Source organism: Chinchilla lanigera, unplaced genomic scaffold (genome assembly GCF_000276665.1).
Source record: "Chinchilla lanigera isolate Chin_1 unplaced genomic scaffold, ChiLan1.0 scaffold00015, whole genome shotgun sequence".
In the NCBI taxonomy this organism is placed as follows: Eukaryota; Metazoa; Chordata; class Mammalia; order Rodentia; family Chinchillidae; genus Chinchilla; species Chinchilla lanigera.
Window position 1 is genome coordinate 26,926,729 of NW_004955416.1, and position 24,694 is coordinate 26,951,422.

The following is a 24,694-nucleotide window of genomic DNA, read 5'->3' on the forward strand; positions in this document are numbered from 1 at the left end:
CGTCGCTTCCTTGAAAGTTGAAGGAGTTCCCTGGGGGCCTCGGCGCTTTCCGGGCTCCTTCCTGTCGCCGGGGCGGCCGGGGTCTCCCCGAAGGGCCGGACCCCCGGCGCGGGCGTTCTCCCCGGGTGTCGGACTTGGAGAAGTTCCCCACTTCTGCTTGGGGAGGAGGTTGGGGTAACGGGGCGGAACGCCGAGGGCCGAGGTATGCGCGTGTGGCTGGCTGTCGGTGTTGGGGGCGGTGTTTGGGGCGGTGTCCCGGGCCGGGGGCACCTGCGCGCGCGGACAGCCGGCCCCGCCGGGGGACGGGAGACGGCGCCGAGCGAGAGGCTGCGGCGGGAACCGCTGTCCCCCGCCATCCAGGTAGATCGCAGCGCGCTGGAAGGTGTCGTGTGATAGAAACTTTGCCTCTTGGTTCGCTTGTCGTCTGTGCACAGCGAGGGTTAAAAATAGGTGATAGGGCAGACAAGTTTTGGGAAGGTGAGCGTTTGTGTGTTAGATTTTTTCCCCCCGTGGAAGTGTAACTATAAAATTGTTACTCAGACCTGCAATAGATTTCCTGAGCAGCCAAGCGAGTCTCCTGTCCTGATCTAGGAGGGAAACGTGTGTGTATTGAATACAACATCGTGTTAACCTTCATTTTAGCTCACAATGAAATTGGGATTTCAGTAACTGCTATTTCAGAGGCCTGCTGTGATGTGTTAACAATAGTGTGTGTGTGTTTTAAAGCAAATACTGTCTAATGTTTTTCAAGTTTTTAGCACAGCATGTTTCCCTTGTGTCTTGAACCACCCATTACTATATGAAGATAAGGTTCCTGAAAGCCGTAATTACGTGTGTATTACACAAGAGTACTTTCCCTTTAAGAATCCAGCTGTGTTGTTTTGGCAACTGCTAAGTACTCTAGTTGTCAGTTTTAAAATCTGTGTTACCTTGGCAGTACTTGAACAGTCTGTGGAAAAGGTAAACAAAATAGTTTTTTTAACATTCAAAAATGATATTTCTTTTAATATGAATTTAGGAAATGAAGATACAAATAACTGCGTTGTGCTATTGTGACTTTAGTATATGCATTTTTTGGTTTTTTTTTTTGTGTGTGTGTTTTGGAGAGCTCTGCTTTTAGTCTTATTTCTTAAAAATGGCAACTTTTGTTTCAGGGAAAGAGTCAGTGTTTTCACTGAAGCAGATGCCAAGTTAGAGTTTATATTAGATGTAATGTTTATACAAATGTAGTGTTTATAGACACATCTCTATGCCGTATAAAACAGTGAGATTAGTATTTGTTGTACATGCTGATGCATTCATTGACGCTAGACTCACCTTCAATTCTCAGTGAACATTGTTGCAAAAGTTGAGCAAATGTTGTAAGTCCTCTAACCAGCTAAAACTAGTGCTTTTAGTGTTTGTCGACTCTAGATTAATAATTCTGTTGGAAGAGTGCTTTCAGTAGATACTGAAGTAGTCAGTGCTTATGAAGTAGTAGTGTTCTCTCTAAACATAATTATTTGCTTACCTATTTAATTCACATTATAGTTACATAAAAAAATTAAAGTCTTTCATGTTTTAAGAAAGATGTCAAAGTTAAATTTAACTCTTTCTATGACACGATTTTTAAGATTATTGGGATGATCAGGGGAAGAAAAGTTTATTGAGGCTCAAAAATAGTAATTGTCATTAGGTTGAATTATGGCTTGAGAATAATTCTTTCATTTAGGGCTTTTAAAAACATTTCCACAGTGGGTATATGTCACAGGAGTTTTTTTTGGCAAATATAATTGGGAATCATTTTAAAAAACATTGAATTATTTCATGTTGTGATGCTATGTTTTTCCAGAGAAGATTCATTGCAGCTTTGTATTTTCCATTTAGGATACAGTAGTAATTAATATTAATTTTATTAATATTCAGGTAATAACAGTGTTATTGTTTGATTACCAAAGGTATTAGAGGGTGGTTAAATAATTATGGAAATGTTTACTAGAAAATGATTTTGAAGTGTGAGATAATCTAATCTTAGTAGATTTTATGTTTTGATTTAGCTTCCCAAATACTTAGGACTTAGGACATAGTCCTCTAGATATATAAGCAGATTTGTTTTTGGAAAGTAGCATGTTTGTCAATCAGTTTTGGAAAACCCTTTCTTCCTCCCTTTGCTGCTTTTAGTCTGGCAAGAGGAATTTAGTGTTACATACAGTGGTGATGTGAATGTTCTGGGAGCATTTGGAGTTGAAATACAGTACTTTGTCTTATGGTCAGACCATACCCTCATTTTTTGTTTTGAAAGATATACGTATGGTACATACAAATGTTGCAAAGTCCAGTGTGAGTTTTATCAGTGAGGGGGAGCTTGGAATACTACTGTTTGGATTGAAAATGATCACTATTGCTTTTTTTCTGTAGATGAGAAAGGAAATCTGTAAATGTTCTCAGGAAATTGAGAGGTGTCTACTTTCTTAATATTTTAGTAGTAAAGAGAAGTGTACATGTAGAAATCGTATCAGTCTTTCAGCTAGATAACCCAGGACAGGAAAATTCTTTAACATGTCTTGCTGATTTGCAAACCCTCATAAAGAAAGGCTGTTTGATTTTGTGATTAAATCTTGATTCAGATGCTAGCTTCACTGACAAAGTAAGAAATACCTTCTCTAAAATAGAAATTATACCACTTGCCCCATGGTATCATTAGAATTTAAATGAGAATGTGTAAAAGGACCTAGTTCATTGCCTGAGGTGTAATGTACAAAAATCCGCATTGCCTGATGTCCCTTCCTCCTTTTCCTGCTTTCATCAATTCCTTCCTGTGAAGATTATATACCACCCTGCCCAGTATGTGTATGTTGAGTGTTTGTTACTAAAAGAACTTCATATAGTGTATCAGTATAGGAGAATGCTCATGTATTTATTTGTTTTGGATAAAGTATTCCAATGTCTTAAATTCATTGTCGAGTTAGACAAAATGTTCAGTTGGCTATTCTATATTAGATTTTTGATCTGCATAGGTTGCCTCTAACTTCTATAATCTCTCCTATTTTTTTAAAAAATAGGGTTAAATATAAGTGGTTTCTCTGGAGTCATCGAATTACATCTTTCAGAAATGATCTATGATAGTTATCTTAATGATAATATTTAAAATTTGAAGCTAGAAACATATTTTATAACCTACCTGGAATAAGTATGCATAAAAATAACTTTAGAGGGTAATTATGGGTAATTATAATTTCTTTATATTTTATCTTACCTAGTCTGTGAAACAAAATTATTTTATCCATGTATCCTTTGTGTACCCCATAATAAAAGAATATTGTGTCCAGTTTATAATTATGAACAGTAGTATAAACCCATTTATTGATTAGTAAGTTTTGTGCCTAGCATTGGCTAACTATCTTGGCACTTATTTAACAAATACTATATTTTTAATACATGTTTTATTATAAATTTTAATTATTAACTATATTTAATATTTTACTTATAGTTTTTATCAGTTGCTTAAGATGAAATCATAAGCACATAAATTTAAAAAATAGCTCATTTGTTAGGCAGAATACTCTATTTGAATATTTGTGTAAGATGGCAGGCAATTTACTTCATCATTTTAACAACGGATGATGTAGAAAGCCAGAGGATTTAATATGGCCAGAAACACAGTAATTAATTAAATTTCCAGTAAATATCAACAGAGGCACATATTTCTAAAATTTATTTTGTTTTATTTTTTTATTTTAAATGGAAAAAAATTAAAATTAAACATTGTTTCAAAAAAGGCTAATAATAGGGTAACAATAATTAATACATTGTATATTGTTATCTTCATACTAGTTACTCAGAGTACAAGATACAGGCATGAAATATTGTCCAAAAAATATTAGCACAAGCCTTCCTTTTCACTGAACTAAGACAAACTAGCTGTGTAACTATCTTAACTATCTTGTGTGTGTATATACATACATATATATATATTTTTTCCTTTTCCCTTCCTTCCTTTCCCCATTTCCCCATCACAGTTTCTCTTTTCTTTTGAACAGTTTCTTTCCATTTCACAATATCTAGTGTAGATTTGGGATCTTATTTACTTGTTCAGCTTCTCACACTAGTGAGACAATACAGCATTTACACGTATGAGTCTGATTTATTTCACTTACGAGTATGGCCTCGAGTTGCATCTATTTACTTATAAAAGTCTCCAGTTTATCCTTCTTTGTGGCTGAGTAGTACTCCATTGTATAAAAAATACCACATCTTTTTTATCCATTCCTCAGTTCATGGGCATTTGGGTTGTTGCCAAGACTTAGCTATTACAAACTGTGCTGCTGTACACATGGGTACATATATATTGCTGTGGTGTGCTGTTTTCAGTTTAGAAGGGGAATAGCTGGATCTAATAGGACCTCCAGTCCTAGTTTTTTGAGGAATCTCCTCACTGATTTCCATGGTGGTTGCACCAGTCTACACTCCCACTGACAGTGGAGTAGGGTTCCTTTTTCCCCACCGTCTCTCCAGCATTTGTCGTTATTTGATTTCTTGATGATAGTCATTCTTTCTTGGTGTTATGGTTTGTGTCTGTGTGTCCCCCCAAAGCCTCATGCTGCCATGGGGCAGGCTTTTAGAGTTTGATTGATTATGGGTGTGAGAGCTGCACCCACCCTGGGGTGGATAGTTTGCATATATATGGGAGAGGAAAAGGGTGCTTCTGGCCATTTTCTCCCTTGTGTGTTTTTTGTTGTTGCTGTGCTGTGTTCTGCCCACCTGAGCTGTAGCCTTCTGCCATGTGCCACTCTGCCTTGTAACTTGCCGCGTACGGACTGAAACCTCCTCCAGCTGTAAGCGAAATAAACTTTTCCTTCCTTAATTTTGGGTGTCAGGTATTTTGTCCCAGCAACGAGAGAAAAGTAACCAAGACACTTGGGTGAGATGGAATCTCAGTGTTGCACATCTTTTCACGGTTGTCTAGAATTAATATTTTCTTACACAAAAATATAAACTTCACAGATTTTTAAAAACTATCAAGAAGTTTTCGTGCTTGGAGGTACGTTTTCAGTCACGGGTGGTGAATTTAGACTTACTCTGTCATTTGGCAAGTTGTCTTTTTGAGGGCTAGTGTTTAAAGGGGTGATTATATCATTATCTATTCAGTAGTTACTTAGATGATTAAACAAGATGTGTATTGTAAAGCACAGTGACTGATGCAGCATACAGTAATTTTCCCCCTGCTATTACTCTCATTACTACTGAAGCTATTGCAGTTTATCAGTGTATGGATCACTTCATAATACGAGTCCATCTTTTTTTTTCCAGGCACATTGTCAGCCATTGCCCTTCAGTGTCTGTGTGCTCACCCACGCTAGCTCTTCCCTCTTCCTTGAACAGGCCATATATTTTCATTCTGATGACTCCCACTTTTATTTCTTTAGCACAGGATTCTCTTGAGCTTGATATCTATCTAGATATGTGGTAGGAATCGCAAGCATAATATAGTGTTAGCCATATGGCTAAAATTAGCTAGTTTTTCCTCCTCCAGCCTTCTTTTCCTTCCCAAACCCTTGTGCTGTTCCTTGCCTTTCCTATCTCAGTAAATGACAGTACTTACGACAAAACATTATGATGTTCTTGATTCTTGTGCTTTAGTCTCAAATGTAATCCATCCACAAGTTCTTTTGTACTTTCACAATTTATCTTGAGCAAATCTACTACTCTTAATGTTTACTGCTGTATCTTTGTTCTCAGCTATGATTATTTGCATGAATTATTGTATAAACCTCTTGATTGGGTTTTTCTTGCTCCATACAACTTTCTTCACACAGCTGCTCTAAGGATCATTTTAAGAATTTAAAACAGCTATTATTTCTCTCTTTAACATCTTCTAGTCACTTTTCATTCTCCTCAAAATAATACTCTTTTCCTTAGACCAAATGGCCCCGGATATCTTTCTCTTATCATTCTTCCTCCCATTCATTGAATAGCAGTCACAAGGGCCTTCCTCTCTTAGGACAGTTGGCACTTTTTCACTACATCCCCATAGTCTTCGTATGGCTAAAACCAAACCCATTTTGACCCACATCTCACTTTCTCACTCAGAGGCCAACTCTGCCCATCCTGTTGTTGTACTCTGTTTACATTTTCTCACGCAGTTCTTTCCTGTAAGACATCACTTTCATTGTACATATCTTCTTTCTTTCTTTCTTTCTTTGGTGGTAGTGGTACTGGGAATAGAACCCAGGGAGCAGTGAGCTACATCCCGAGGTGCCCCCGCCCCCTTGTGACAGAATCTCAGTAAGTTGCCCAGGCTGGGGTCAATCTTCGTATTTCCTACCTCAACCTCCTAAGTAGCAGGTGTGTGCCACTGCAGTTACTGCTTCTTATGGTCTTTTTTCATACCTGAATGAAAACTCCACAAAGACAGAGGCCTTGTTTGTCATGTTCATGCCTGTGTACCCAGTCATTAGCAGCACACTGCCTGGTATTTGGAAAATACTAAATATTTGAATGAGTACTTCTGTATTTTTCTTTGCTCCTATTTTTGCCAATAGTTGGAAATGCTCTTTTGCTCATACAGGTTATTGGACTATACCTTTTAAGTCCTGTTTCAAATTCATCTCACCTGTGATTCTAAGTTTTAATCTTGATAGATAGTTTTACTCTTGCTTGTATGTACTTCCAAAGCCCTTATATGGACATTGTTTGCAAAATAAATCCCATTTTAGAGTAATTAGAATATTATAACCGAAGTCTTTTTTTAAATTGAGGTTCTGTGTCAGAGACCAGTTTGCACCAGAGTGGCATAGTACATGATTCTGAGTGAATTCTCAGAAAGTATTGAAGGCAGTGGAAGTTGCCCTCATTAACTGAAAGAACCAACCGTAGACCAGTTTTCACAAATCAGACTTTAAAATTTATAAAGATACTGTGGTGGATTGACAACTGATGGTCAACTTGTAACACCCAGCTGAACCGAACCAGTGTGGTGCTGGGTGTGGGAGGCCCACCTGAGGATTGTTCCCAGCAGCCGAAGAGTCAGAACTGGAGAGAAGCTGTTGGGAAGTTGTAAGGAGCTGTCCTTACAGAACCTTGTAAGGCTTTCCTGCAGAACCTTGCCATGCTGGGTTTTCTGATGAACTTGGCTGTTCTCATCAGAGAGGAGCTCGGGACCTCCTTATTGCTAAAAATGGCTACAGTTCACTGTGGGGGAGCTCTGGTCCTTACTTTGAGCATCGCTTCCTGGCTCCGGAGGGGAAGATGGTGTACTACTCAGTGTCCTGGAGAAGCTTGTCACATTGGCTTTTCTGATGAGAACTTGGCTTTCCCCCTCATCGGAGGAGCTCAGGACCTCACTGTTGCTGAGGATGGCAAAGCCTCACAGACAAATGTACAGGAATAGCTGGAAATGCTCTGTGTTTATTGCCTACAGGAAACCACAATTAAACATGTTATATAATGTCATTGCATATGTCACATACTGTACTACACTTGATCTTAGCCAAAAGGCCGAGAAGCGATAATATGTCATATACTGTAATGTAGTATCAGGAATCTACTGTAAAGATTGATTTCTTTCTTCCTCTCCCCTTTTCCTTCCTCTTCCTATTATAACTCTTTTTATTACTGAATTCAGAGTAAATTATATACATCATAATCTGTTACCCATAAGTACTTCAGTTGCTGTCTCCCAAGAACAAGGACGTATTCACACATAATCACTGTGTGGTGGATTCAAGAAATTTAATGTTGATAATATTATTTTATACAGTTCATATTAGAATTTCTGTGGATGTGCCAGTAATCTTTAATGGCATTTTTCCATTTTAATATTACACATTGCATTTTATTTGTTCAAATATGAAGCAGTTCTTCAGCCTTTTTTTTTCTTTCCTAAAAGTCTTGAAGAATGCAGCCCTTTGTTTTGTAGGATGTCTGTCCGTATGAATTTATCCTTTTTGTTTCTTTGTCATCACATTCACATTATGCTTTTTTGGCAGAAATTTCATGTAAGTGATAAGACATCCTGGGTAGATCACATCAGGAGGCATTCTGATGTCAATTTGACCATGCTGGTGGTGTTTACTTGGATCACTCAGTTAAAGTTTGTTTTTTGGAGGCAGGATCTCACTATGTAGTGAGGCTGGCCTTGAACTCGCTTATGTAGCACAAGCTGGCCTCGAACTCACAAGGAGCCTCCTGGCTCATCCTCCCCAGTGCTGGGATTGCAGGGGTGTGCCACCAAGCCTAGCTACTCAGTTAAACATTTTGCCTGCTGCTTTTCTCCATTATAAAAGGAGTCAAAGGGGCATGGTGGCATGTACCTGTAATCCCAGCACTCTTGGAGTCTGATACAAGATCACAAGTTTGTGCCCAGCCTGGGAAATTTAGTGAAATCTGTTTCAAAACAATAAAAGTCTTTTCCTCTGATAGTGTTAACAACCCTAAATAACTACTTTCACTTAATTCTTCTACTTAATTCTCTAGTGATTTTGTCTTGTTTTCCATAACATATTTTAAGATTTTAGGGAGTAGGAATCCTATATTTTTATTCTCTGCATGCTCAGTAAATATGTTCCATAGTACCTTGAACGTGGATGATAGCCGTATGTTGTTTATAATATATACTATAATTATAGTGACTTACTGTTATCTCTATGACTCATACTGTAATTATGTTTGTTACAATATTTTAGCTAATTTTGTGGAAACCCTTTTCTAAATTGTTAATTTATGACACTTAATGACTGCTATTCTAGAAGAAATGAAAAACTTTTAAGATTTTTAACCTTAATTTTTTTTAACTTTAAATATTAAATAATCCATTTCTTGAAATTAAAGTATATAATTCAGTAATGTCAAATGCCTGACCAGGACATTGCTGTTTATTCTGTCTTATTATTTGGCAAGTAATAACCTTTCTGGGCAACCCTTTATAAATAAAATAAGATAACTAGATCATTTCTACTCTGTTAGATTCTCTTTTTTTATTTTTCTCTGGTACCGGGACTTGAACTCACAATGTTGCGCTTGCCGGGCAGGCGCTGGGCCACTGAGCTAAATTCCCAGCCCCTTCTGTTAGATTCTCTATACCCAATTAACATTCATTTTTTTTATGTCAGTAAAATAAAGTGCTATAATGTACATATATAATGAATGTATATATTTGCTATATAATATACACATATAATGTATATATTTGCTCCTAAGTAAGGAGTCATTCGGATTGAATCTTTTATAACCATTTTGTTACTTTGATTATTTCACTTTGGTCTTCATTACCTTATTTATTTGGTCCACTGGCCTAGGTACTGAGGAATATCTGTGAACAAGGCTTGGCTTTCACAGTGAAAGTGGGAATGTTTATAAACTACTTTGATTTGGTTGCTTGATTTTGATGTGTGCTTAATGTATACAGTGCAGAGTGCTATGTGAGCACGTAGAAAGGACAGTTAACCCAATTTCAGGAAGACCAGGAAAATTCAGTTCAGAGAAAGTGATATCAATATTGAAACCTGCAGAATGGATAGGACTTTTCCCTTGTGAAGAAGCATTGACTAGATTTTTGTTAAGGACAAGATTGGTTTGGAGAAACTGGGGAGTACAGTCTGATTGAATCAGTAAGTCCAGGAGAGCACAGGCACCAAAGAATAGTGGAAGATGAAGCTGAAGGGAGTTGGAGACTAGATTGTGAGGGACCCTTAAACTATGTTAAGGAATTTATTTATCGTAAGAAAAACTGAGGCATCTTAACCAGGGGAGAAGTTACTTAAAGAGATAACGCTGTCTGGACTGGCTGTGTAGCTTGGTGGTAGAGCACTTGCCTAGCATGCACGAGACCCTTCGGTTTCTGTCGCCACAGAAGAAAGATAGTGCTGGTCATACTGTGGAGAATTAAGACGTGTAGGTAGGGAGCATGACTAGAAGTGTGTTAAGTTACTTGAAAAGTGTAGGTGGCTTGGACTGTGATAGTGAGAGGAGGCTTGATTTAATAGATGGATTTGGGAGATATAAAGGAGTTAGGACTACAGAACTCAGTGATGAAGGACATGTTGCGGGTGAAAGAAAACCAGGGATAATGGCTAGAGGAGAATGCTTCAATTTATGGCTCGGGCAGTTTTGGAAAGATTGGGCTGTTTACTAAAACGGCAAGCAAAAGAGGGGAGCAAATTTTAGAGATGATTTTAGTTGTGAGACAGTGTCCTGGAAGAATGCAGAGAATAAATAGGATATATGAATTTACTTTTACGAGTGCAACAGTTTCTGTTAATAACATGACCTAGAATTTGGCCTTGGAATAGGTATTAAAAGAGGAGCAAAAAGTGAAGGTGGAAAGAGAAGTGAAAGGATTATCTGTTTAAAAAATTCTAAGGATGTGTCTGTCCTAAATCAGGGAACCATGTTTTAGTGAACCTGATAGTGTTCACTATTTGGTTTTTGGAAAATAGAAATGAAAATTTGCAAATACTGTATTTTCAATGACATTGTCTTAAACAAAAATAAAAAACCTGCAGAGTCTTTTTTTTTCCTAAAGAAAATAGAACACTATTTAATCATTTCATATAGTAAAAGTACTTTTCATCACTGTCTAAAAATTATGGAACATATCAACTATATAAAAATCAGTGAATAATGTAATAAATATTAGCAGAACGAATGCAGTGGACATTAGCCTTGTCATTTTTCCTTCACAGAACTCACTTTTTTCTCTTTCATTTTTTAAATGTCTTCTATTACTAAACAGTATGTTGTATTTTGCATATTTTAAAACTATTACTGAACTCTGCAGTTTGTCTCAGCAAACAGTCATACTGAAGACAGGTATCTGTTCTCTTTAGTATAGCAAGTTGGATATTAAGATTATAACAAAAAATGGAATACTATGTGTTGATGAATCATTTTGAATTGTCATAAGAATTATAGTTTATAGACTCATGAGTATTCCTTTTTAAAATGTTCTCAGTAAGTGATGTGGAATGTTAGATTTTGTAAAAGTTGAAAAATGTAGAATGTTTGTGAATATTCATTACCCAGTGTCCTCTAATGTTGGACAGCATATATAACCATAGTGTAATTATCAAAGGTATTAAAAAAATGTTGGTGTGATACTTTAACTAAAGACCTTGTTTGAATGTCATCAGTTTTTGTTTTTATAGCCTTTTTCTGTTTAGGATCCAGTCCACATTGAATTTATTTGTTATGTCTCTTTAGTTTACTCAGGTCTGTGATTTTAACTGTTCTTTTCATTTTTTTATGACTTTGGTGCTTTTACAAAGTACTGGTTACTATTCTGTAGATTGTCTTTCAATTTGGGTTTCTCTGATGCTTGTGATGAATTTGGACTTATGCATTTTTGAAATGATACTGGTAACATATTAGGAGGTGTATTTTACATCAAGCATACATAATGTCAATGTCTTATTACTGGTGACATTAATCTTAATTAATTAAGGTGGTATTTGCAGGTTTCTCCTCTATAAAGTTAGTTTTTCTCTTTATAATTGATACATATCTTTGGGGAGATATTTTGAGGCTATTCTAATTTCCAGCTTCTCATTCTTTCACCCATTCATGTTAATATTCATTAGTGGAACTTACCTGAAATATAAATTATTACTGCAGAATTTAGCTAGTGTTGGTCTTGTAGTTTTCTTGTTCCTTTTTCATTTACAGTATTGATATACTTCTGTACAGATAGATGTTCTTTCTCTTCCATTTATTCATTTATTTATATCAGTGTACACTCAAAAGATACTTATTTTGTAGATTATAATTTGATGCTGTCATTTATTTTATTACTTAGCTTGTCCTGCTTGGCCATTATGGTTCTTGTAGTTGACTCCTATGTCTCACTAACCTGTTCCTTATCCTTTTTTTTTTTTGGTACTGGGAATTGAACTCAGGACCTTTCGCTTGCTAGGCAGGCGCTATGCCGCTGAGCTACATCCCCAGCCCACTCCTGTCATTTTTAAAGCATTTTCTTCCTTCTTGGTACTGCAAGAAACTCCAGGCTTATCTTCTGTTTTACTTGCCCCAACCCTGGAATCATCTTTTTTAGAGCCCTGGCTTCTTTTTTGGAGGATATTTCGAAACTAAGGTCTGGGTGCTAGCATTGTTCATTGCTACAGTGGAGTTATTTTTTTCTTAGCATATGGAGCTAAGAAATAAATATAGGGGTGTATACTGACCCACATAGATAGACACATATACAGTTAGTTCTATAACACAGCATGTGCATTCCTAAAAATCTTGTGCTATGCAAAATCCTGTGAATACAGTTAATAGGATTTTATTGAAGTTAAGGAAACAGCATTCAGAAACTTGGTCAGTAACGCATCAAAAGAAAGGATAAGAACTTAAATAAAATAGCGTTGTTTTAGAGTTGCTCAGTTATTGACAAATACGTAAGTACTTAAATACAGCATTTTACCCTGAAAAAGATGTGGTTTGCTTATGTGTCCACGTCTTGTGGCTTGCTGAATTATTGTGACATAGTTGGGAGAATTATCAGAAACGAGATGAAACACAATACCAGATGTGGATGCATGCGGCTAATAACACAGGTGGTAGACCAGCTCCTTCAAGTCACTTCTCCTTTGGATCCCTTGCAATTTATTCTTTGTTTCTGTAATAATTTTCCCTCATTTCTTTTCTGAATTCAGTCAACTCTTAATTTTGCTTTGTATTTTGTCCATTTCTGTTTTTAGTTTTCTGATTTAAGGTAGTTTATATATTCCTCAAATGCTTGTTTGCATATGTTTAATTGTGTTTGGAGTGTTGGTTTTGGCATTTTCCTGCTTTGAATGTTTTTTGTTGTTGCTGTTTTTGGTGAGGGGAGTTTCCCTTTTATGTGTGAAATTCTGTTTTCTTATTTTCTGGAGTTTTCTTTTTTTCATTTTTATATTTTGAGAGTATTTTACAGTGTTCCTAGATTAATAATTACTTCTGTCAGTGTACAAGAGTCTTGTTATTTCCATGGCTTTCGTCTATTTTAATAATTGGAGAAGGATTGGGAGAATTCCAATTTTTAGAGTCTCTTGTCTTGCAGGATCTTAAATTTCCCTCCTTTCCTTTTCATTTTACAATAAAATTGCTGAAGGATATTTTTCTTTACCTTTTAACCTTGTCCTTTACTCCCCAGGAGCTGTGTGCTTCAGTCCCTCTGCATGGTAACTGGCCTCTTAAATGATGCTTGCTTCTTTAAATCACCAGGAGTTTTGAAATTTCTTCCCAGTACTTGTGTGCTCTGCTCTGCCCAGAAATTTTTCCCAGTATTTTCAGATTTAGAGTGGCTTTACTATTTTTGATGGTCTTCCAGAGTGACTCTTGGGCCTCTTTGCTACCCTCCTTGCCAGTCTTATGATAGAGTGGGAGTGGACAGGTTGAGAGATCAAGTGTCTGAATTTGGTTATTCTGTTTTTATTCACAGTTGCTTGCAGTTGCAGCAGTCTTTGTCTTCAAGCTATGCTTAAAGTGTGGTTTTGTGTAGAATTTCTTTTTTCGTGTTTTTTTTTTCATCTTTTAGGGAGAATATTTTTAGAGTTACTTAGATATGCAGCCACCATTGTACTCACTTTTGAAATCTCCACTTGGGTTGGAGGGGTCCATTGATTTAAAGACTGTCGGGTTACAAAGCTTTTATAGTGCTTAGAGCCTCTAGACAGTATCTTGGAGAAGGAGAAACGAACTAATTAAATTTAAATGCTCTTTCTTCATTTTGATAGCATGCAAATAGTGGTTCTGGATTGTTGCTAGAGTCAGTTTTGTTTTCCTGAAAAACGTTATTAAAATTGCAAATGCTTTGGTTTCATTAATGTTACGTTACAGGCCTATATATTCAGCCAGGGTCCTTCTTTGGTAATTTATTATTCTAATAGCAGTCTTGCAATGTAGTTCAGGCTGGCTTTGAACTAGCGGTGATCCTCCTGCCCCAGATTTCCGAGTGCTGGAATTACAGGTGTGTGCCACCACATCTGGCTCTAATAGCAATTTAATAGGTGCTGTTTTCTCAGAAGGTAAATTTTAAACATGTAAATTGGTTTAATAGAAGATGTAAAGTCTTTGAAAATGAAACATGACCTCTTTTTATTCTTTTTTTTTACTTTTTTTTTTGTTCTGGGAATTGAAATCAGTGCTTGCCAGGCAGGAGCTGTGCCACTGAGCTACTATATCCCCTCTGCTGTCTTTTGCTTTTCTTAGCTTTATGTTATAGTCTTGACAATATGCATTGCTTGCAGTAAATGGTGATGTTATTCTTGACTCTACACTCATTATTGTATTTAATAAGATAGCATAAATCTGTTCATTGCAACTAGAATTACGTGGTTGTCTTATGCTTTTTGTCTCCTTTTAACATGAAAAATGTAATATAAAATTGGAATTAGACAGAAGTTCTTTATATGTGGCTTTTAGAATTTAGTCATTTAATATATTTATTACCTTGAATTTTTTTCTTTCCTAGAATTCATAAGGTATTTTTGGGAGAGGGTGTCAGAGTTTTATGTTGGAGTAGAAATTGACTTGTTTCATTAGTCAGTATGTATTTCTTTTTTTAAAAAAATTAGTCAAAATTAAAGGGCATATTGACTTCAGACATTATCATTCTTTCATATTGTAAATTAACACCCTTTGCTATTAATGATATTTCTTTGGTTCTATCTACATGGCTTTCTAATGATGTTTAAATGTAGTCAATAAGCTTTCCGAACTGTCAATCTTTGGAACTTCATTTGTGAGCTTTCATTACTTTTTCATGGTTTTTACAAGTTTTAAATGATAATTTGACAGGCTTTTATACCTTAATTGTCTCGTCTGAATGCCAAGTTGCTCTCTTCCATTTTTAAAATTTCAGCTAGTAAATCTGAAGTGTTCCCCAATAAAGATTCAAGTTCAAGCCCTTCCCAGGCACTTTAGCAGTGCAAGACCTTGCATTAAAAGGTGGGGAGTGGGGTAGCTCAGTGAGAACAAAAATAAAAATAAGCAACCAAACAAAAAACCTAAATGTCTTTGGTTCTATTATCCCATACCCTCTTGTGGAATCTCTTATTTTTCAGTCTTGTTTCTATACTGTTGATTCTAAAATTTAAAAACACATACAAGACATAGCTCTTACATGTTATTTTTTATACATTAGTATCTATAGTATTTATTTATAGATACTGTATGTACTTTTAAGGCCTTGGTAGTAGTATTTTTTCAGTTCTACCAGACACTTATTGATTCCACATGTACTCTATAACTGCTCATTTGGCTTTTTATATATTTTTTACCTTTGTGGTATTTTAAACGAAGTGATGACTTTTTATAGGAATGTAGTTAAGAGATAGACTTACGGTGACATTTTCCATCTGTTCTGTTTGTCTGTTTTCTATGTTATTTTGTTATGGTACATCTGTTCTCTTGTAAGTAATTATAAAGGTAATGATTAAAAAAATAGACAATTAGCTGACACAGTTTTTACTGAGGAACACATACATGGTTATTTAATTTTTATAACTAATTAAGTATAGAAACTTTTACTATTACTTTATAGATGATAGTGCTGGTTCATCTCTTTTTATATTAAAGAGAAAAAATAGAACAAAATTTCAGAATAAGATAATAGGGTAACAATGGTTAATACATTGCATATTGTTATCTTTAAATTAGTTACTCAGAGTACAAGATATAGGCATTTAATTGTCCAAGCAATGTTAAGTGCTGGTTATTCTTGGTCTTTGTGAAATTTTTTAAAAAATTCATTAGTTATGTATAGGTTTTCAGAGTTGAGTGGATTTCATGGTGTGTGAATTGTGGATCATTGTGTGTTCTTAGGTGGTAGATTAAAATTTTGCAAATTTATTTTAAATGAAATCAAACAGTATGTACTCTTCAATGTCTGACTTTTTCCTTCAGTAAAATGTCTTTGCAGTTCTTCCATGTTTGTGTCTATAAGTAGTTTGTTTTGTTTTACTGACTGTTGTACTGTATGTGTTTATATACTGCATTTTTTCCATTCACTTTTAATGGGCATTTTGTTTATTTTCAGTTTGAAGTTATTATGAATAAAACTCTGTGAATAGTTGAGTACAAGCCGTTGAATGGGCATATGCTTCCATTTTTCTTGGTAACTACTAAAGAGTAGGATTTTTGGGTTACACAGTAAGTGTGTGTTTTACTTTATAAGAAACAAAAGTTTTCCAAAGTTCTTGTTACAATCCCACTGGCAATGAATGAGAGTTCTGGTTTCTTGCTGTTTTTACCAAAGCTTTGTATTGTCAGCCTTGTAAATTTTTAGCCATTTTAGTAGGTATATATTTACATCTCACAGTTTTAATTTACATTTCTCTGATGACTAATGATATTAAACATTTTTTTTTATTGGCTGTTCATATCTTCAGTGAAATGTCTGTTCAAATCTTTTGTCCATTTTTAATTGGATTTTTTTGCCTCCTGAACTGTCAGAGATCTGTATATAGCCTAGATGAAAATCTTGTTTTCATTCCCTCCACTGTATTGTGCATACTTTTATCACTTAATGATATCTTTGAAAAGCGCATAACCTTTCAATTTGAGTAAGTACTGTTAGGTTTTGTTTTTGGTTGTGGTACTTTTTTGTTTTGTTTTTGTAGTTTTTCTTCTGGTACCAGGAATCGAACTCACGACCTTGCGCTTGCCAGGCAGGCGCTTTGCCGCTGAGCTAAATCCCCAGACCCCACAGAAGCCATGGATGTGGTACTTTTTGTGTCCTGTCTGGTGCATCTCTGTCTAATTTCAAGTAGTGGGATTTTTGTCCTATGTTTAAGTAGTGAATGTTATAGTTCAGCTTTGACGTACAGGTGTATGTATGCTTACATATAAGTCTAGCTGATCAAGTTGTTGCATGTCTGTGATCCTAGCACTCTGGGAGACTGAGATAGAAGGATACAACTTTGAGCCCAGCTTGGACAACATAGTGATTTAATGAGACTATCTTACAGAATAAAAAATAAGAAGAACTGGTGATTAGCTCAGTCCAAGGCTTTCAGTTTAGTCCTCAGTATCTCCCCCCCTCCCCCGTCTCTCTCTTTCTCTCCCTCTTTCCCTCTTTCCCTCTCCCTCTTTCCCTCTTTCCCTCTTTCCCTCTTTCCCTCTTTCCCTCTTTCCCTCTCCCTCTCCCTCTCTCTCCCCCTCTCTCTCCCTCTCTCTCTCTCTCTCTCACACACACACAAACAATATATAAACATCTATGGTTTAATATATTTGTAAGTGGTATGAGATTATTAATGTTAGTGTTCCAATATTCTTTGTTCCTAAGATTTTCTTTTCCCCATTGAATTACCTCAATACCTATGCTGAGGATGAAATGTCCATAGGTATTTCAATTGATTTCTGGATTTGCTGTTATTTTCCATTGTTTCTCTGCTTTTTGTTTTTAACAAGAGCATACTATATTAGTTTTAAAATTAGAGTACAATCTCCAATCTTTATTTTCAAAATTGACTGTATTATCAATTTTGAGTTACTTTGTCAGTTTCTGTAAGATTGCTTGCTGGGAATTTGTTTGGGACTGTGTTGAACTTGCAGGTAATTTCAGGCAAATCAGTATCACTAATATTGATTGTGTTCACATCCATGAATATGGTGTATCTCTTGATTTATTTAGGTCTTAGGTTCTCTCAACAGCATTTTCTAGTATTCAGTATGTTAATCTTGTGCGTATATTATTAAATTTATCTTTAAGATATTTTATGCCTGTAGCCTAATGCAAATAACTGATTTTTAGTTTTGATCTTAGGTCCTGCCTCCTTAGTTTACCCTTTAGTAGTAAAACCCTGCTTCTTAGTTTCATTAACTTCGTTTGCTGTGTATGTTGTCTTGTTAAGAGTGAATTTTTTTTTGGTTTTTCTCCGGTACCGGGAACCGAACTCACGACCTTGCGCTTGCCAGGCAGGTGCTTTTGCCGCTGAGCTAAATCCCCAGCCCCTTGTTAAGAGTGAATTGAAGCTATTTTATGTATCTGTCTATTTATTTATTTTGAGACAGGGTCTTGCTTTGTAGTTCAGACTGGCCTTGAACTTGCTGTGTAGTCTAGGCTGGCTGCAAACTCTCAGGGATGCTCCTTCCTCAGCCTCCCAAGTGCTGGGATTACAGGTGTGCGCCACCACACCTGGCTGATTTGAAGCTATTTTTATTTTTTCCAACTTGGATACTTTTTCTTTTGTTTTTCTTACATCATTGCACTAGTTAGAATCTCTAGTCAAATGGTGAATAGTAATAAATGAGAGTATACATTTCTACTTCGTTTCCAGTATCAGGAAAAAGAGTGTTTGATCATTAACTGTGATGTTAGTTGTAGGTTTTCTGTAGGTGCCCTTTCTAATATAAGTGTATTACTTACATTCCTAGTTTATTGAGTTCTTTCCCCACTTCATGAATGGGTGTTTTGTCATGAAAGAGATGTTTTCTTGACGTCCGTATATTAAGATTAATTGTGTGGGTTTTTATGTTTATGTAGTGAATTACATTGATCTATGAATATTGAAAACCTGTATTCTTGAGACAAACCTTACTTGTACTATTTTCTTTTTTGTATATTGATGGACTTTTACCTGGCATTTTGTAAAGAATATTTACATCTGTACACAGGAGTGTTATTAGTTTGTAGTTTCTTTTTCTTGCTTTATTTTGATATCAGGGTTATTTATGCTGGCTGCCTTAACAACAGAAAGCATTTCCTAAAAGAGATTGTATAAGACTGATATTAAATCTTTAAATATTTGAAGAATTCACTAGTGAAGTCATCTGTGTCTGGACCTTTTGATTAGAAATTCAAGTTACTATTGAGTTATTCAAACTTTGTGTCAGGATAATCTGCATATTTTAAGGAATTTTGTCTGCATCGTTTAAGTAAAATTTTATTGGCATAAAATTGTATTCATATACTTAATGTTGAAAGTATGTGTAGTGGTATTTTCTTTTTCATTTGTAATATTGGTAATTTAAGTCTTTTTTTTTTTTTTTTCTCCTTTCCTTGACCAGTCTAGCTAGGAGTACTTTGCTTTGCTTTCACTGATTTTTATCTGTTGTCTCTGTATGTTTCACCAATTTATACTGTTACCATTTCTTTTCTCCTACTTTTAGCTTAATACAGTATACTCTCTTTTTGCTAGCTTCTGGAAGTGGAAATTCAGAACACTAATCTTAAGCCTTTATTTTTAACATAAGCTTTTAAAAGCTGTAATTTTTCAAGTATCTTTAGTTTTATACCACATAGTCTGTTAGTATAACTGTTTACTTATTTTAAAAATTTCTTTATGATTTCTTTGACTCACATTATTTAGAAATGTGTATATCTAAATATTTGAGGTTTTTTTTCTTTTTGAGACAGGGTCTCGGTATGTGATAGTCCAGGCTGGCCTCAAACTCATGGTAATCCTCCTGCCTCAGCCTCTCAAGTGCTGGGATTATAAGTGTGTGCCACCATGCCCAGCTTCCAATATTTGGAAGTTTTCCCAGTGTGTTTTTGTGTTGAGTTGCATTTTAATTGTTTTAGAGAACATTTTTCTGTATGATTTCAATTCTTAGCTTGTTTATGGTTTAGTATACCTTCTGTCTTGTTGACTGGACCAAGAGACTTACGTTTTTTCTTATGTGGTTGGTTGTAGTGTTCAGTTAAGCCAGCTTGTCTTATGGTGTTGTTGAGAGCTCATATATTTTTACTGATTTTTTTCTATCTGCTCATTTTACTAGTTATTGTCAAGGAATGTTGAAATCTCAAATTATACTTAATAAATTTACTTTTTTCTATTAGTTCAGTATTTACTTCATGTATTACTGGCTGCATAAACATTTGGAATTCTTCTGTTTTTAGTAAACTGACACAGGAAACATTATGAGATATTCCTTTATTCCAGGTAATATCCTCCTGAAATTCTTGATATTAATGAAGACAGTCCAGTCTCTGAAAATTACTATTTGTAGATATGTATCCATTCCTATTTTCTATTTAACATATGCATATTGTTGTCTTTAAAGTGGGTATCTTGTAGATAGTCCCATCTATTTTGTGTTTTTTTATTTTCATTATTTTAAAACTGTATGTTTTTCCTTTCTTTTTTTAAAAAATTATTTTAGTATCTGCTGTAGGGTTTTATAGCATGTCTTGAATTTATCACAATGTATACTTCTTCACCAAGGCCCCCTGTTAGCAGTATCTTACATTGAAGTGTCATACTGGTTACATGTGATGAGCCAGTATTGATACGTTATTACTACGTCCGTAGTTTACATTAGTGCTCGCTCTGTATTACACAGTTCTGCTGCTGCTGTTTTTCTTCTTCCTGAGGAGTTTTCTTCGGTGTTTTTTATAATTCAGACCTGCTGGTGATAGATTGTTTCTGGTTTTGTGTCTGAAATGTCTATATTATTCCCTTTTATCTTTGAAGGATATTTTTGATTTATGTAGATTTTCAACTTACAATTTTTTCGTCTTCCTAGCACTGTACCTGTTTTAATCCTTTCTTTTAAACTTGTTTGCATTACTTTTGACAGGAAGTATGTGATGATTCTTATTTCTCTTTCTCTTTGTAATATGTTCTACCACCCTTTTGGCTGCTTTTAAATTGTTCTATTACTGGATTTCAACAGTTTGATCACTATGTTCTATATGCTTAAACTGCTTTATGTTTATTGTCTTTCTTGAATATGTAGATTGTCTTCCTCAAATTTGGAATTCCATTGTTTCTTAAGGTTTATTTTCTGTCTTCTTTTCCTTTTGGGAAAACTGCAGTTTGGTTTTGTTTAGACTGTGGTTGATATTCTTACAGTTGTTTGATACTCTTTATTTTTTGACTTTTTTTATTTTTGTTTTCTATTTTTACATTTTCAATTTAGTGGTATATTTTTTATGTTTTTAAAAAATCTGTTAAATGTGCCCAGTTAATTTTTTAAGCTGTTCCATTTTTCACTTTTAGAAAATCCATTTGATTATTTTCAAAATAATTTTCATCTTTTTGTTCCTATTTTTTCTTTAAATCTTTTAATATGCTTGTAATATGTTGAAAGTTTATCCTCAGAGGTATCAATCTCTTGTTTTGGAGCCTTCTTCCTTTGTCACATTTCCCCCCAGGTTTACACATTTCTTCATTTTTTTTTGTCTTTAGTAAGTTTTGATTGATTTCTGGGCTTTTAAAACATAGTTCTCTGCATTTTATTGATTTCCTCTCAAGAGATTTTGATTTTATTTTGGCAAAATTTATTTGGCATATTGTTAAATTTCTTGCCAATCTATTTGAACTGTTCAGTGCTAGCTTTTACATGATATAGCAGGTACAGTGTAGCCATTACCACAGACTGGTAAGTTCTCTGATAAAGGGTCATTGTATTTCATTTTCTATTGGTGAACCCATAGTTGAGAGCTCTTTCTGTTCTCTGTCTGGAACTTGAAATCCCCTGGTCACTGTAATCTCTGGGAATATTTGAGCCACTGCTCCATGGCTACTCTCTGTGCAGCATTGTAGAATTTCAGTTTATTCATGTACAGCTCTCCATTCAATGAAAAACTGTAGAGCTATGTTGTCAAGTATAGTAGCCAGTAGCCACATGTAACAGAGTGCAAGAATTCGAGTAGTCCTGGATTTCAATTCACTGTAAGTGTAAAGCACACACTCAATTTCAGGGATTTGACAGGAATGTAAAGTATTTTCAGTTTTTAAAATTTGTCAGTTACATCCTGACATGATATGAACATACTGGGTTGGATATATTCTATTAAAATTCATTTCATCTGCTTTTTACTTTTAAAATATAGTTCCTGGAAAATCACAGATTACATTTTAGGTTTAGTTTGTATTTCTTTTGGGCGTTGCTACTTTAGAAACAACTGCAGATTTTAGGAGCAGTTTCTCTTATGAGCTCAATTTTTACTGCTATGCTGTCCTACACATTCCTGCTTTTCTCTGAATTTTGATCTTTGTCTTTTCTACTCTCTGGCTGGCTTCCATTTCCTCACTGCCGTATTGATTGATGGCATTTGCAGGGGCCAGTCCCTTTTCTCAGGTACCACAGTACTGAGCTGCTCATTGCCCAGTGTTCTAAAGTTACAGTCTTATGTATTTAATTAGTTCTTAAGTCAAGTTCAGTGGGAGAACATGTCTGCTTCCAGTTCATCATGACTGGCAGCTAAGTCCTGAGTAGTTAGCTGCCCACCTGTGCTGACCCTCATTTGAATTCACGCCATTACAGCTAAACCTAAATTTTGGTTTACAAGTGAAATTTATGACTGAACAAATGTGTACTTTTTATTGTGTATATATTGATCTTTATGTCTTTTTACTCATTCTTCGGTCAGTTTTTAAATTTTTTTAAAATTTGGATTGACTTTTTATATAGAAACTTCCTTTCTTTGGCACTGTTATGCTCAGGACAGAGGCAGCCAATGAAATTTTGGTAATTTTCCAGTGTGTGACAATTCCAAGAGTTTGAAGTACCATTGGTTGAAATGGTCATTTTAGTTAACCATTTTTATTAACATGGAAAATTGGGGACTGGGTAATTTGTACCACATATAAAACATGGTATTCAACATTTAACTATTTTCGAAATGACAGTGCCTTCCAAGATTTCATTTCTTTGTTTCCTTTTCTTTCTTTCTTTCTTTCTTTCTTTCTTTCTTTCTTTCTTTCTTTCTTTCTTTCTTTCTTTCTTTCTTTCTTTTTTGTGTGAGTACTGGGAATTGAACTCAGGACCTTGTGCTTGTCAGGCAGGTGCTATGCTCCTGAGCTATATCCCGGCCCAAGATTTCATTTCATCAGGCTAATCTACCTTTTAAAAAAACTTCTAATGGTTTATTTTTTTGAGATAGGAAAAAACAGAATTATGTTTTTCCGTCTCTTACTCTTATCATTCACCACACAATACTTCAGCTCTGGTCACCAAAATGAGTACACATTTTTGTCCATACTCCACACATTTCTACAGTGGAAACAAGCTGGTTGTTCTCTAATTCAGTTTAGTTCTGATACTATGTCCTGCAGATAACATTTGATCCCACAAATTATAGGTTCAGTCTCACAAGACAGGTGACCTTCAGATAGTTGCAAACCCCCAGTTACGATCTGTACTTCTAACCAACTGGCTGTGTATCAAGTTCCTAGAACTCTTCTCCCTGGTTTGATTAATTTGCTAGACCGACTTACAGAACTCAGGGAAACACTTCATTTAGATTTATCTATCTGTTGTACAGGTTTAGTACTGTATTCCTTATCCGAACTTCTTGGGACCCAGAAGTGTTTCAGATTTAAAGTTTTTACTCATCATATGAGATAAGATGTGGAATTTTCTCCTTGTGAGATCATGTTGGTGCTCAAAATATTTCTGGCTTTAGATAGGATCTTGTAAAGGATATTAGCAAGATGAACAGCCACCTGGAAGAAACAGATAGGGCAGCATATGTGGGAAGGAGCCCAGATCCCTCTCTGGATGTGTCACCTTCCAGGCACTGCTATGTATTATGGCAGTTTGAAAGCTTGCCAAATCTTGTCCTTGGGTTCTTATGGAGACTTCACTACTTGGACGTGATTGATTACATCTTTGGCCATTGGTGATAACACAACTGCTAGCCCCTGTCCCTACCCTACAGGTTGTGGGCTAGGAGTGAGACTTCCAACCTAACCGTGCCTTGGTCTTTCTGGTAACCAGTGCACATCTTGAAGGTCTCGAGGTGTTCCTAATGGCTAGTTATCTGATTAGCATACAAAAGGCATGTTATTACTCCAGAAATTCCAAGGAGTGAAATTTTGGGAGCTATGTGCCTGGAGCCAGGCACAGAAACTATATATATATATATATATATGATAATACTTCTGAGTTTATTACACTGTCATTCCTATCTGTGTGATATTATCTTGTATAATTTTTATTTATGGTAATTGTCTATAGAAATTGAAAATATATTTTAAAGGGTATTGAAGTTACCACTGTTTATATTTTTGTTCATAGTAGGTATTGTCATATTTATCTTTTAATAAGTATTTATGTACAACATATCTGATACTGCTCAGATGTAGTGTTTCTCTGAGACTGAAATTTGCTATCTTTTGAATCTATTGCTATAGTAGGTATTAATTTTTTGACTGTTTAATATATTCCACAAAAGCTTTAATGGAATTGTGGTTATGCATAGCAGTTAAACTGATGCCTGGGTTTTAATCCTGGCTTTACCACTTTACTAGTTATATGACTTTGGGAAGTTGTTGTTTTTATTTTTGGAGCTTCCTCTTGAGAGTAGTAATGGGAGATAGTAATGAGGTTGTTTGGCCTTGTGTAAAGGAATTAATATACTGATTTATCATCTGATAATACCTAAATATTATTCTTCCTATTGCAGTTGTTACTGTATTAGGTCTTCCCTGGATACATTTTTCTGGTAATTTTAATTACCTCTCTCTGATAGTATTTCCTTCCCTGATTTATTACTTTTTTTCATTGAGAACTTTTCATTCTGATCATACATGTTGTATATTCCTTATTCACCTTCTGTTATAGTTCCCCCCACCACTAGAATCTAAGCTCTGTGAGGTCAGATGTCACATACTGGCTTAGGGATTTTTTCCTAGCACCTAGGAAAGTGCCTGGTTGTATTCTCCATAAACATGTTACGAATGAATTACGCATTGAATTGTATGCCACGCACTGACTAGACATTGAGGATGTAAAAAATGAACAAAGTATGAAGTTCAGTTTTTGAAAAAAGCGTGTATATACATAT

The 24,694-nt window shown here is 35.3% G+C and overlaps 1 protein-coding gene across 8 annotated transcripts in view; it reads left to right on the forward strand.

The window, feature by feature from the left end:
• The first annotated feature begins 24 nt into the window (after positions 1-24).
• Mef2a (myocyte enhancer factor 2A) overlaps positions 25-24,694 on the forward strand; it is a 124,419-nt gene continuing 99,749 nt past the window's right edge. For 2 of the 8 annotated variants that reach the window (XM_013512517.1, XM_013512516.1), the window contains exon 1: positions 26-360. The gene's annotated coding sequence lies outside the window, so the exon portion shown is untranslated. Of the gene's footprint in view, positions 361-24,694 lie in introns of all 8 variants that reach the window. The other 6 variants (XM_005381630.2, XM_013512518.1, XM_013512519.1 and 3 more) reach the window with 5 other exon arrangements.